At 42.8% G+C, this 12,780-nt stretch overlaps 1 pseudogene across 1 annotated transcript; it reads left to right on the top strand.

The window, feature by feature from the left end:
• Positions 1 to 8,970: 8,970 nt before the first annotated feature.
• On the top strand, positions 8,971 to 12,213 carry LOC311025304 (extracellular calcium-sensing receptor pseudogene; annotated as a pseudogene). The gene is made up of 3 exons: positions 8,971 to 8,985; positions 11,227 to 11,385; positions 11,428 to 12,213. The product of its transcript is annotated as an extracellular calcium-sensing receptor pseudogene (transcript).
• Positions 12,214 to 12,780: the final 567 nt, after the last annotated feature.

The raw sequence follows: 12,780 nt of genomic DNA, 5'->3' as shown, positions 1-12,780 counted from the left end.
TTCATTGTTATTTTTTTTCATTTTTGACATTAAATCATATGACTGGTGCTGTTTTATCTCTTTATTAGTATTATTATCTGCAAATCCAATTAAAGACGTCTCCAGAGGACTCCTTACTCTCAAGAGAATAAAAATGCTGAGCTGTTTCAGAGTCAACAACACATCCCCAGGGGAACAGTACATTCATATTTTTCATCGTTTTTAGACCACAGTAGAGTTCTGGTGCACAGAGGAATACGCAATATCAGACTGGAGCTACACAAACAAAACTCACTGTTGCTTTTTGTGTTACATTATACCAATAAAATGCATATAAGGGACGTGAAAACCACAGTATAGTGAGATTATATTTTGTGGAAACCATTGCAGATCTCTTTAATTGCTTTTATTGATTTAGGACACACACATCTTTCCACACATGTGGAAAGATGTGTGTGTCATTAATCAGGCTGAGTTTGGCGAACCCTAAATCTGCCACATTTTAATCTCAGCATTCGGCTGCTTAGAGATCCAACAGAGACGGTGTCCCTCAGGATCTGTGTTCAGGGCCTAATTGATCACCAGTCTCTCTGAGCATTGATTTATTTGGATTGCCTGTAGACACAGAATCTCATCTGTTACTTGAATTAAACGTTCAGTCTTGAGCACTTAACATCATTATAATAGAACTTAATGAATAAGTTACGGCCATTTATCAGTTTTTCACATGATCCATGTCATACAGAAAACCCCTCATATTATTCTCAATATGTCATTCATTTTCATAGATAAGAATATAAAAGATGGTCAAGGATGTCATCAGTCAGGCCTGTAGGCAAATAAAGAACATTTATTTTGATAGTGAGTGAGTTTTCAATGTGTTGGCCTATTCATTATCACATTAATTTTGAGGCAACAAACAAGACCTTGCAGTAGCTGTGCAGTTTTTTTCTGCTTCTATTGGCAGGAAATCGTCGGCGTTGTGTTACACCGACCGGGGAGATGACGCTGTTCTACACATGTATTTCATCAACCTAGTTACTGCACAAATGCTCGCTTACTTTCTAGAAATATATGAAAACAAACACATTTTCACATGAATCTGCATATTCACCCGGGAGGCGTACAGAGTGAGTTGAAGAACGTATCTGCGTTTGCAAGGATTAAATCTGCAAACTCTTTCTAAACTCTAAATCTGCAGCTTCCATGCACTGAAGACAAATTGACAATCTGACAAAGTGGGCACTCAGCTGTGCTTTAGCTTTGCAAGCCAAGTTTATCCATTACAAGATGCATGGCAAGTACCCCCCTCTATCTCTCTCTTATCTCCCCCCCTGTCTGTCAACCAGCGTCTCTCTGGCTCTTATAAAGTTGCTGAGGCATTTATAGAATAATAGCTGCTACCTCTAGACCTGCTATTTTTGGTATAGTTTCTCTGTAGAAGCATATTTTTTGAAAAAGGGACCTTTTTATGACAGTTTTGATTAGTGCATCATGCCGAGTTAGAAAATGTCTAAATCAGTCCTATTAGCACTGCTATTGTGATAAATCAACATAAAAAGTGTATTTAAAGGATAGCTGTTTCTTTGTAACCATTACACACACAAACAATGATCTTTTTTTTCCACCTGTGCTGATCTCATTTAGTTAATCTTGAATCTCCACACTTCATTTATGCTAGATATCTACATTATGTAGTAATCAGGCAGCAGCCTCTGGTTTTGAGAAGTGAAGCCAATGCTGAAGAGCCTTAAACCTGCACTTTCTCGGCTGGCCACTATATACGTCTCCATTAATTGTCAAGCAAATTTTGAGCAAACTTTTGAAATGTTGGAAAAAAATGAATTTGCAAACGTGTTTGGGCACAGTACGGATTGTCTAGTGTGAGTAAGCCCTAACACTAAGCTTTAAAGTTTACCTTGAATTATGGAAGCTCCTCCACAGTACAAATACAGTCACTTCTGTTCACTGGTTGCAAAAACTCAAAGATGGCGATGGCCAAAATGCCAAACTTGAGGCTTTAAAACTGTTGACCAGAAACCAACAGATGACGTGACAATGACTGAGTCCATTCTCATATCCAGTCTATGTTAGTGATGCATGACTATTGTCGACATATTGTCAATGCTGCAATGGAATCCATGCTCCCTGAGGCAAATCCTTGAGCAGCCAAGAAAGTACAAACATCTCCATAGCAACCTTAATCAAACAGCATTCCATTTCCTGGGAATCAATGCAGCACAGTGGGATTGATGACTGAAAAATAAAAACTCTGAACACTTTGTGTTGAATGGTTAGCAGCTAATTTTAAAGGTGCAACTGCTACAAGAGCAATAATTCACAAGTTAAGCCAGTCTGCTCAACATGCAGCACTTTATTTTGCGTTATATTGTGACAGGCTGTGGCTTATGCCAGCAGGAGGCGTGCATGCCAACCCGACTCCCCGCACAGAGCCAATTTGATGATTGAAGTCTGCTTTGGGAGATTAATTTGTAGACATTCCTTATGTAATGATAAAACTGCTTAGGGAAGGGCCTTGAACGCCAGCACGACTTGACAGGCCACACTATATATGGCTTATCCATACTCATTACCACAGCCCTATTCATTCATTTTATTAGTTCATTCATTAACTCTTTAAGCCGCTGCCGGCCGACTGCTTAAGTAACTATAATTAGAAGAGCCAAGAGAGCGTTGTTGGGTTTTTTTTTCTCCCAAAACAAGATGCTGTAAATAATATGATGTAAATGAGCCAAAATAAGTGACTACTACTGCTTTCGACTCACAGACAACCTCATCAGCTTAATATCAAACAATGTTATTCTTGTCGTAGATAGAATAAAAGATAAGAGGGTGTTCATGCCATTTATCCCATGTAAAATGTGTTAAACGGAAGTGAACTCTATGGGATTTCAAATATCGAAACATAAAAAGAGCAGGTAATTGGATTGTAGCGTTGGGTTTCCCAGAATTGAAGGCTTCTTACTACAGGCTGTAAGAGTAGAGCCTCACTCCCGGTCAAGACAAACATCCTCAGCACGTCAGGCTGACACAGCAGCACTTTACTATCCACCACTCCACTCATTGGTCATGCACAGAGACCGGATATGTCTGCAGAACTGATTGTAAGTCCCTGTGTCCATCGTTTTCCGGCCACATATCCAGGTCTGGGTTGCTGTGTAGCAGTGAAAATGGTCTGTGTCTATGATCAATCTAAATATATTAACAATGAGCTGTGCACTGTATGTGAAAGAGGTTGCTCATAGTGAGAGTTACTTGACAAATCTGCACTTCCCCTCAGCCTGTGAAGCGCTTCAGCACATTTTAGCTCATTGTTTTGGTTTTCTGGAGCTAAATTTGATTCCTTTTTAATAGCATTGTAGCTAAATGCAGTAGGCTTATAGGGAAGCGTACAGAAGCGTAGGGCAGTCACTTCAGAGAAAAAAATCTGCTCTGTCGTTGAATTAAAGAGATAATTATCTCGTAAATTCAGAAAAACAAAGCTAAGCACTTCCGTAGCAGGCAGGTGTTTTGGAAAAAAGCTGATAAATTGATCGTATACTGCTCAGCACCAGCAGAAAGATAGTAAGATAGTTATCTAAAAAGCCAAGTTTTTCTCAGGAGTTGGTTGAGACCACAGAGCTAAAAGAGAGTGAATCTTGGACATTCATCCAGCGGCCAGAAACTCCGAACACATTCGATAGTTTCTCTGGCTAATGTTAACAGGTGATGTATTGCCAATTCCCTCACCTGCCTTAACTCGCATATGAAATTAAGTGACATCACATTCTTAACCCATAGGGTTTAATATGATGTCGGTCCACCCTTTGCAGCTATAACAGCTTCAACTCTTCTGGGAAGGGTTTCCACAAGGTTTAGGAGTGTGTTTATGGGAATTTTTTACCATTCTTCCTGAAGCGTATTTGTGAGGTCACACACTGATGTTGATGGGAAGGCCTGGCTCTCAGTCTCCACTCTAATTTATCCCAAAGGTGTTCTATCGGGTTGAAATCAGGACTCTGTGCAGGCCAGTCAAGTTCATCCACACCAAACTCTCTCCTCCATGTCTTTATGGACCTTGCTTTGTGCACTGGTGCACAGTCATGTTGGAACAGGAAGGGGTCATCCCCAAACTGTTCCACAAAGTTGGGAGCATGGAATTGTCCAACATCTCTTGGTATGCTGAAGCATTCAGAGTTCCTTTCACTGGAACTAAGGGGCCAAGCCCAGCTCCTGTAAAACAACCCCACACCATAATCCCCCTCTACCAAACTTTACACGTGGCACAATGCAGTCGGACAAGTACCATTCTCCTGGCAACCACCAAACCCAGACTCCATCTGATTGCCAGATGGAGAAGCGTGATTCGTCACTCCAGAGAATGCGTCTCCACTGCTCTAGAGTCCAGTGGTGATGTGCTTTACACCACTGCATCCAATGCTTTGCATTGAACTTGCTGATGTATGGCTCTCTATGCACTGTTCTTGAGCTAATCTGAAGGCCACATGAAGTTTGGAGGTCTGTAGTGATTCACTCTGCAGAAAGTTGGCGACCTCTGCACACTATACGCCTCAGCATCTGCTGACCCCGCTCCGTCATTTTACGGTCTACCACTTCTTGGCTGAGTTGCTGTCGTTTCCAATCACTTCCACTTTGTTCTAATCCCACTGACAGTTGACTGTGGAATATTTAGGAGTGAGGAAATTTCACGACTGGACTTGTTGCACAGGTGGCATCCTATCACAGTACCACGCTGGAATTCACTGAGCTCCTGAGAACAACCCATTCTTTCACAGATGTTTTTAGAAACAGTCTGCATGCCTAGGTGCTTGCTTTTATACACCTGTGACCATGGAAGTGATTGGAATACCTGATTTCAATTATTTGGATGGGTGAGTGAATACTTGGCAATATACTGTATGTCAATGTTGTGTTTACAGCCAGGTTCTGCTGCCCCCAAGTGGCCAACAAAGCAGTTAATGCAGGTTTAAGCTGTAATAGTATAATAATAATAATAAAATATAATAATCTATATTGATTCGGGACACATTTTAAGTCCATCAAATTGTTTCTGTTAGTTTGTCTATATACGTTATCATGCTTACGCAATTAAATAACTTCTCATGAGAGAAATCATAATGAAATCAAACTGATTCTCATTTAGTTGACGACCTTTTAGGATCCATCCATGAACATTCAAGACAGATGTCCTTTTCCAGTGCAGGAAGCTTTCCAGGAACGCAGAAAGTTCATGAATCTGCTGATTCAAACATAAGCCTCAAGACTTCTACTTCTTGTGTCGGCTGAAGGAATCTCTCACAAACTTATGAATCTTTGAAAAAGATCACATTAAATCCAATCCCCAGTCAACCAATTCAATCAAACACCTAATTAACTGGCCTGATGATGTGGAACTCTGCCATTACACATTGAACATCATGTTATCACCTCAAAAAGCTCAACGAGGGTGAATTTCCTCCCTGCCGGTACATCTTGGCCAAAAGCTACATTTGTTTGTGCAGCTTCATTTGTTTCCTCGCCAAGAAAAAGTCATTGGAGTTCAGCTGGCTCAGCAGTGTAGAAACCATGCCGACCAGTTAGACAACTGAATGAATTGATCTGACCTACTGATGTCATTAGAGAGCAGAGAACAGAATGCATTTCCATAGATACACTTGCAGTCAGTAGCTCCTTTCACACAGAACTTCTGCACTACTGTCGAAAAGAAGATCCGCCGGCTTTGCCTTTTCTCACTCAACTTAACAACGGCTGCATAATGCCATCCCAATGTGTGATTTCAGGAAGCACGCTGGCATCACAGGAGCCACAGGCATGTGGCGTTTAATACAACAGCGTCTAGTTTGACGAAACACATTAGCGTCAGGCAGCGACTTGCATCCTAAACAACAATGGCAGATGAACTGGACCCTCTACTCAGAGCGTAAGGAGCTCCCGTACCAGTTATCTCCCTTATTCGATACCATCAGGGGCGTTTCTATGGGGTCTGGGGGCCCTAGTTTGGCCTAACACCAAAATCCTTAATGTACAGTCATTAAAGGAAAACACCACCGCATTTCCATACTGAACTATGTTCTGCTCTGATGTTAGACGAGGTGATACATACCTCCCTCTCCTCTGTGCGTGCACTCAATGGCTCTTGCGCGGACTCCGCGCAGCGCTAATTTGCTAGCATGTAGCTTGTCCTTAGGATCCAAAGGGGGGTGAAGTTAGAAGCGACCAAGCACTTCCACGTTGTCCCTATTTAAATACGGTTACGTGAGTAGTTACACGACCCAAGTTTGGTTACACAAAATGAAACATGCCAATTTTTCTAAGCAGATAACAAGGATAACTAGATAGTATGGCGGAATAACAACTGGAAGCACTTCGACGTCGGCGCAGTAATATCATCACTCAAAACATGACGGGACTATATACCTTCTGCTTGTTTTCACAACCCTGTACGATGCATGTTATAACCATGATGTTTGATTGTTCACAAACTATCTTACTACAACCTGATGCTTCCTCAACTGTGCACAAACTACTACAGCTGGTGCAGGCGACGGCGTGCAGGTCACGTAGGTTCTATTGACGGAAGTAAGAGGGGGAGCGGAGTGATGATATTACTGCGCCGACGTCGAAGTGCTTCCAGTTGTTATTCCGCCATACTATATAGTTATCCTTGTTATCCGCTTAGAAAAATTAGCATGTTTCATTTTGTGTAACCAAACTTGGGTTGTGTAACTACTCACGTAACCGTATTTAAATAGGGACAACGTGGAAGTGCTTGGTCGCTTCTAACTTCACCCCCCTTTGGATCCTAAGGAATATACTGGGACAAGCTACATGCTAGCAAATTAGCGCTGCGCGGAGTGCGCGCAAGAGCCATTGAGTGCACGCACAGAGGAGAGGGAGGTATGTATCACCTCGTCTAACATCAGAGCAGAACATAGTTCAGTATGGAAATGCGGTGGTGTTTTCCTTTAACAAGATCCTAGTTTATGTTAGCGCCATCCTAGCATCTGAAGTATCTGGTCAGTTCAACGGTCAGTTGAACAATAAGACATTCTATTTGGGACTTAACTATACCCAGATGTTGCATGAGGGAAGGTGTAAGGAATGTTTAGGTTTAGGAGGAAGATGAGAAGAGGCCCAGTTGTAAATTAAGCTTAGCAGTCTGATGAGGCCCTGAGACATAAATTAGTGATGTCTCTCTTGGGTGTACCTTACACACTAGCTAGAGGAAGTAAAGCCCATATAAGCAAGTAACTAAGTATCATGTTTATGATATGTAATGTTTATTGTACACTGTAAGACTTGTGATCACAAATTCAAAGAGATAGTTAAAATATCTCCTGTTCATGCATTAATAATAGTTAGATTGCGCTAGTCTCACTGTGAGCTAGCTAGCTGTTGTTCGAATTGAATAAACAACTCACACATTTTTCTGCTGCTGGGACCAATTAAAACCCTGGTACGGTTAATTTAATCAATGTAATCGATTTACTTACTATTGTCTCATTTTTTATTTTCCTCCTCCTCTTGCCTATACGCTTTTGTTTTGGACTGCCAGAATGGTGCGCTTCATGGTGTCAGATTGCCGAAGGTCATTTCAAAGCTTTTGGCAACATGTTACGTTGGTGTCATGGGGATCCTCGGGGGGTTTTCATTGACATTTTCTGTACATGGCGATCATAGAATTGAAAGGGTTTCTCCCAATATTGTCATTGCTAAGTAGCTAAGTAGCTAAGCAACCAGCCATCTGTCTTCCAGGAGCTGTGTCCACTCGCTTCCTGGCGATCTGCAACATCATAACAACTTTGGTTGTCATTTTCTTTTGAACCAGTTAAAGAACAAGCACTTTTTACCCTGTGATGGTTCTCTTGATCTATTTGATCTGATCTTCATTGCAAAACAACAAACTGGTTGAATCACCATCAGGTCAGTTGTGTGTGTAATTCCTCTTCTTAGTCTCAGTAGGACTGTGTGGCAGAAATCTGGGTTTCAAAAGAGGTTTGAACTAAGGCGATTTAGAAAATCCTGCTGTGTCCACTGAAGCATGATGACAAGGAAATACCACATTATATTTCCATTTAAACAGTTTAGGATTGAATTAAATGTGCTGAAGAGGTAAAAAGAAGTGCAATGGATTATATTTTCAATATCTGTATGTGTAGGCAGACGTACTGTGCATACAGAGTGTAAAGATGCCAAATAAAAAAATTCCACCAGAATTCAGAGCATTAATCTCGCAGCCAACAACATTTGTTATGTGGAGATGTAGTGGAGTAATGTTGACCTGAAGTCACTCTCCATCTGTGCTATTTGATTTTTTTTTTTTTACAAATATTACTCATATATTCAAATAGATAAATGTTTTGCAGTAGTGTGCGTCTCCCACCACAGCCATGCCAACATAAATAGAAATATTTTTAGGGCACCATGTTCAGGTCTGGAGTCCCTGCTGGAGCAGCACTCGGCCTACATGAACATCTCCAGCCCTTGAGTGGCCTATAACAAGGCCATTTATGCCGTCGCTCATTCCCTCCACAACCTGCTCCTCTGTGAACCGGGTGGCGGCCCGTTCCAAAACAACTCCTGTGCCCAAAGCAGCAACATCCAGCCCTGGCAGGTATGTTTCATTTTTAATGCCTGGTTTCAGGCCAAGGACCCCCAAGGCCTATAGAGACCCGGTGGAGGGACCCCCAAGGCCTATAGAGACCTAGTGGAGGGACTCCCAAGGCCTATAGAGAAACAAACAGGAAGATTTATATTTGATTAATATAGGTTGTATTCATGATATGGTGTATATGGCTAATTTTTGGAAGAAAAAAGTTTGTGAAGAAATCATTTCGGGGACCCCCTGCAGTAACTCTGTGGACCCACTAGGGGTCCCGGACCTGATGTTGAAGATCTCTGGTTTCAAGTTTTTAATACAATGTATTTGTTTTAAAGCTCCAGCACTACCTCCAGGAAGTGACGTTTAACATGGCCGGGGAGGAGGTGAACTTCGACTTGAAGGGCGACCCCATACCTTATTAAGATATCCTCAACTGGCAGCGCGGCGCCAGCGGCTACATTGAGCGTGGGTTTGTTAGACGGCCGGAGAGGAGCTGGTGATCCAGGAGGACGGGATAATGTGGGCGGGGCATCGGAGTGAGGCAAGCTGCTCCCAATGGGCGCGTTTCGGATCGCATGCATTTGCGCCGATGCATGCACGAGACTTGAGAGGATCCGCCGGAACTCGTCATAAACACGCCAAGTTCCAGGTGCACTTCACGGACCTTTTTTTTTTTTTTTTTAATTTAAACTTTATTAATAATTGTATACATAACAAAAACTATCGCGCCAGGGGAAACTTCACGGACTTTGCTGGCTTTCTTCGTCGCTGACGAACTCGAGCCGAGGCATTTGAAGTCCCGTTGTTGACGGAGGCTGAGGAATTTTCTCACGTGGGAAATACCACGTGATAATTCTAACCAACTAGGGCAACGTTGAGGGGAGTGTCTTATGTCCGCACTTATTTCAGACCATCTGCAGAGAAAAGCATGCGAACTAAGGGAGGTACCTGGAGATACCGCAAGTTTTTAAAGTCATGTGACATGTCGCAAAGGGAAGTTAATAGGCTTGTTCGGGATGGTCTTGGCTTGACTTGACTTGACTTATCACGCCGACGAGAGCTGCAGGTGTCTGAGGGGGCGGGCTCTAAAAGAGACGGCAGCCAAACGCCGTCAAGTCGGACAACAAAGTCAACGTGACTATGGTGCTCAAGAGGCAACATGTGGAAGGGCTTTTTTTCCCAGTATATTTGTATTATCATTCTATGTTTGTATTAACCAGACCTCACATATAATAGGCCTACTCACAGCACAATGCACGGAACTTAAAATCAAGCCATGAGATCAATGCGACCAAAATAAAAAGTATCATTTCACCACAAGGTGGCCGCCGAGTGCGGACCTGAACACACGTCATTGAACTTTTAACCAATGAGAACCATTCCACTGTTACAGAGGTGTGGACAAGCCGGTTGCAGCCACCGTAGACCGCGCTGCCAAGCGCTGCAAGAAGCGGCTCTTAAAAACTTGTTCCCGCGATGTTTTGGGTCACGTGATATGGTCGCGACCCTGTGACGTCTTTGCAGTCGGCTGCTAAGTCGGACACAATTCTAGCCATCATGCATCGCTTTCAACCCACAATACATCACGTTAGGTAGCGCGCTGCAGGCGGCTACATCAAGTCGAACTCGCCTATCACCAGCATTTGTGACGTTTTTTTCCCAGAATGCCTTGTTTTGCGAGGCAAATGCATGCGCATGCTTGATTCGAAACAAGCCTAATGTTTTACCTTCATCAGATGCCAACTGTTGAAGTTCTGTAGGTTGAGGTGGAGGTGAGTCAGGTGGGGGGGCGGAGCGAGCTGGATCTGTGTGAGTTCCTTTTCCTTTCATACAGGAAACGGTACAAAGACAACAGGAGCTTTATTTTTGCAGCCAAAGAAAATTGCATTGATTTTATTTTCAGGGTTCATACGGGTGCTGGAAATCATTGAAAACACTTGAATTTTAATGTGGTGTTTTCAAGGTTTGAAAAGTGCTTGGATTTAGAATAAAGTGCTTGAAATGTGTGTTCTATGTGATGACATATATGATAGAACAGAGAAAAGAAGATCTTCATATTTGAGGAACTGAAAACAGCATTTTCTGACATTTCTGCATGAAAAAGGACTTTTGATGAACAGATGATGAAAATAGTTGGTGATTATATTTGTGTGGATCTGTTAGTGGAATTAGTTTTCCTTTCATTTGTCCTTCTGTAAAAAGCTGTCTCCAAACATCATGTTGGTTATTTATAGGACAATAACATATCATTTCATATGATGAACAAGTGCAATAAGTAGACTGAATACTGAGGAGTGGATTGATACAAATTACAATTTACCACAGCTGGAAGGTGCCGGAAAAGCATGGAAATGCACCTTGAAATGCTTGGAGGGTGGTTGAATTTGACTCTGGAAAAGGTGTAGGAACCCTACATTTAGTTAAATACGTTAATAGATAATGGAGCTACTATAAAACATATTGAATAGAAACCAAACCTTCTTAAACAGCTTCTGGACAATAACAGTCCTTAGCTGATCACCTCCACTGTTTTCTTGTTTTAAAACGATTTGAAGATCATATGTGGGTGATCTCTGCAGACTCCTTTCACCCTGCAGAGGTGAGGCCGTTCTCTGCTCCCGTAGGTGCCGGTGTCTTTCTGCAGTGCCGGCTGTCTTCCAGGCTCCAGGAAGGCTGTCCGTTGTGGGGAGCCTGTCTGCTGCTTTGACTGTGTACCATGTGACAGCGGCAAGATCAGCAATCAGACAAGTGAGCCGCAAAACAGACATTTAAACACACTTAAAGTGTAAGAAATACTCAACAAATATCTTATTTCTTCCTCTTAGTCCAACAGCGACCGAACGGCCTGCATCCCCAAGAAGGTGGAGTTCCTGTCTTCGCCGTCTTCTTCCACCACAGGAACACGGCCATCGTCCGCATCAACAACTTGGAGCTCAGCTTCTTCACACTGTTGGCCCTGACGCTGTACTTCCTCTGTTGCCTGGTGTTCGTCGGCGAGCCCACGGCCTTGTCCTGGATGCTGCGCCACACCGCCTTCAGCATCACCTTCTCGCTGTGCATCTCCTGCATCCTGGGGTAGATGCTGGTGGTGCTGGCCGCCTTCGCCCCCACCCGGCCCGGCGCCAACCTCATGAAGTGGCTGAGGCCCAAGCAGCGGTGGGTCATCATCTTGGCCAGCACCCTGATCCAGGTGGTCATCTGCGCCGCCTGGATCAGGGTGCCCGTCCAGAAACACCCGCTACGAAAGCTCCAAGACCATCCTGGAGTGCAGCGTGGGCTCCAGCCTCACCTTCTAGTGCATCCTGGGATACATCGGCCTGCAGGCGTGCCTGTGCTTCGTGCTGGCGTTTCTAGCCCGGAAGTTGCTGGGCAACTTCAACAAGGCCAAGTTCATCACCTTCAGCATGCTGATCTACTGCAATGTGTGGCTCGCCTTCATCCCGGCGTACGTCAGCACGCCGGGGAAGTACGCCGACGCCGTGGAGTCCTTCGCCATCCTGGCCTCCAGCTTCGGCCTGCTGTTCTGCCTGTTTACTCTCAAATGTTACATTATTCTCCTGAAGCCAGAGAAGAATACAAAACAGCATCTGATGGGGAAAGAAAAGAAGTAACGTGCTGGAAGTTAGAGATTTATATTCAATCAGTCATTGATTTAGATATAATTTATTTCACGTTTTTATTTTATTGCAACTGTTGTACAAGAACATATGGTAGGAATAATTGCAAAGAACATGACGGTAATGTATATTTTGAAGAAATAAATATATTCAGTGGTGACTTTGGAGTTTGGCTGAGCTTTAGTTACAATTGAACACACTAGGAAACCAATACTAATCAATTAAATTGATTCAACTGTATTTGAGAATGTTGAAAGATTAAATAAAAAGTTCTGTTTGATGATTTGATGCTGCTGTTTAAATGTTTGGAGATAAACACTGATTTCCATAATTAAATAAATGGGTGTTTAGATGATGATCTGTGGATGGAAGTATGGAGTATGTTGGAGATATAAAGTAGCTGATGAAGGATTTAGAGAAATCAAAATAAATAAGACATCAAGAGTTTCCTGCTGCTGAGCTCCTGTCACCTTTTGAAGCACATCATTAGTATTTAAGGTCATGAGAAGTTAATTGAATATAATATTAAATATATAGAGAGCGTTTGACACTAAAATGGAA

Source organism: Eutrigla gurnardus (genome assembly GCF_963514095.1).
Source record: "Eutrigla gurnardus genome assembly, chromosome: 15".
Lineage (NCBI taxonomy): Eukaryota > Metazoa > Chordata > Actinopteri > Perciformes > Triglidae > Eutrigla > Eutrigla gurnardus.
This window is presented reverse-complemented; position numbering and strand designations above follow the sequence as displayed.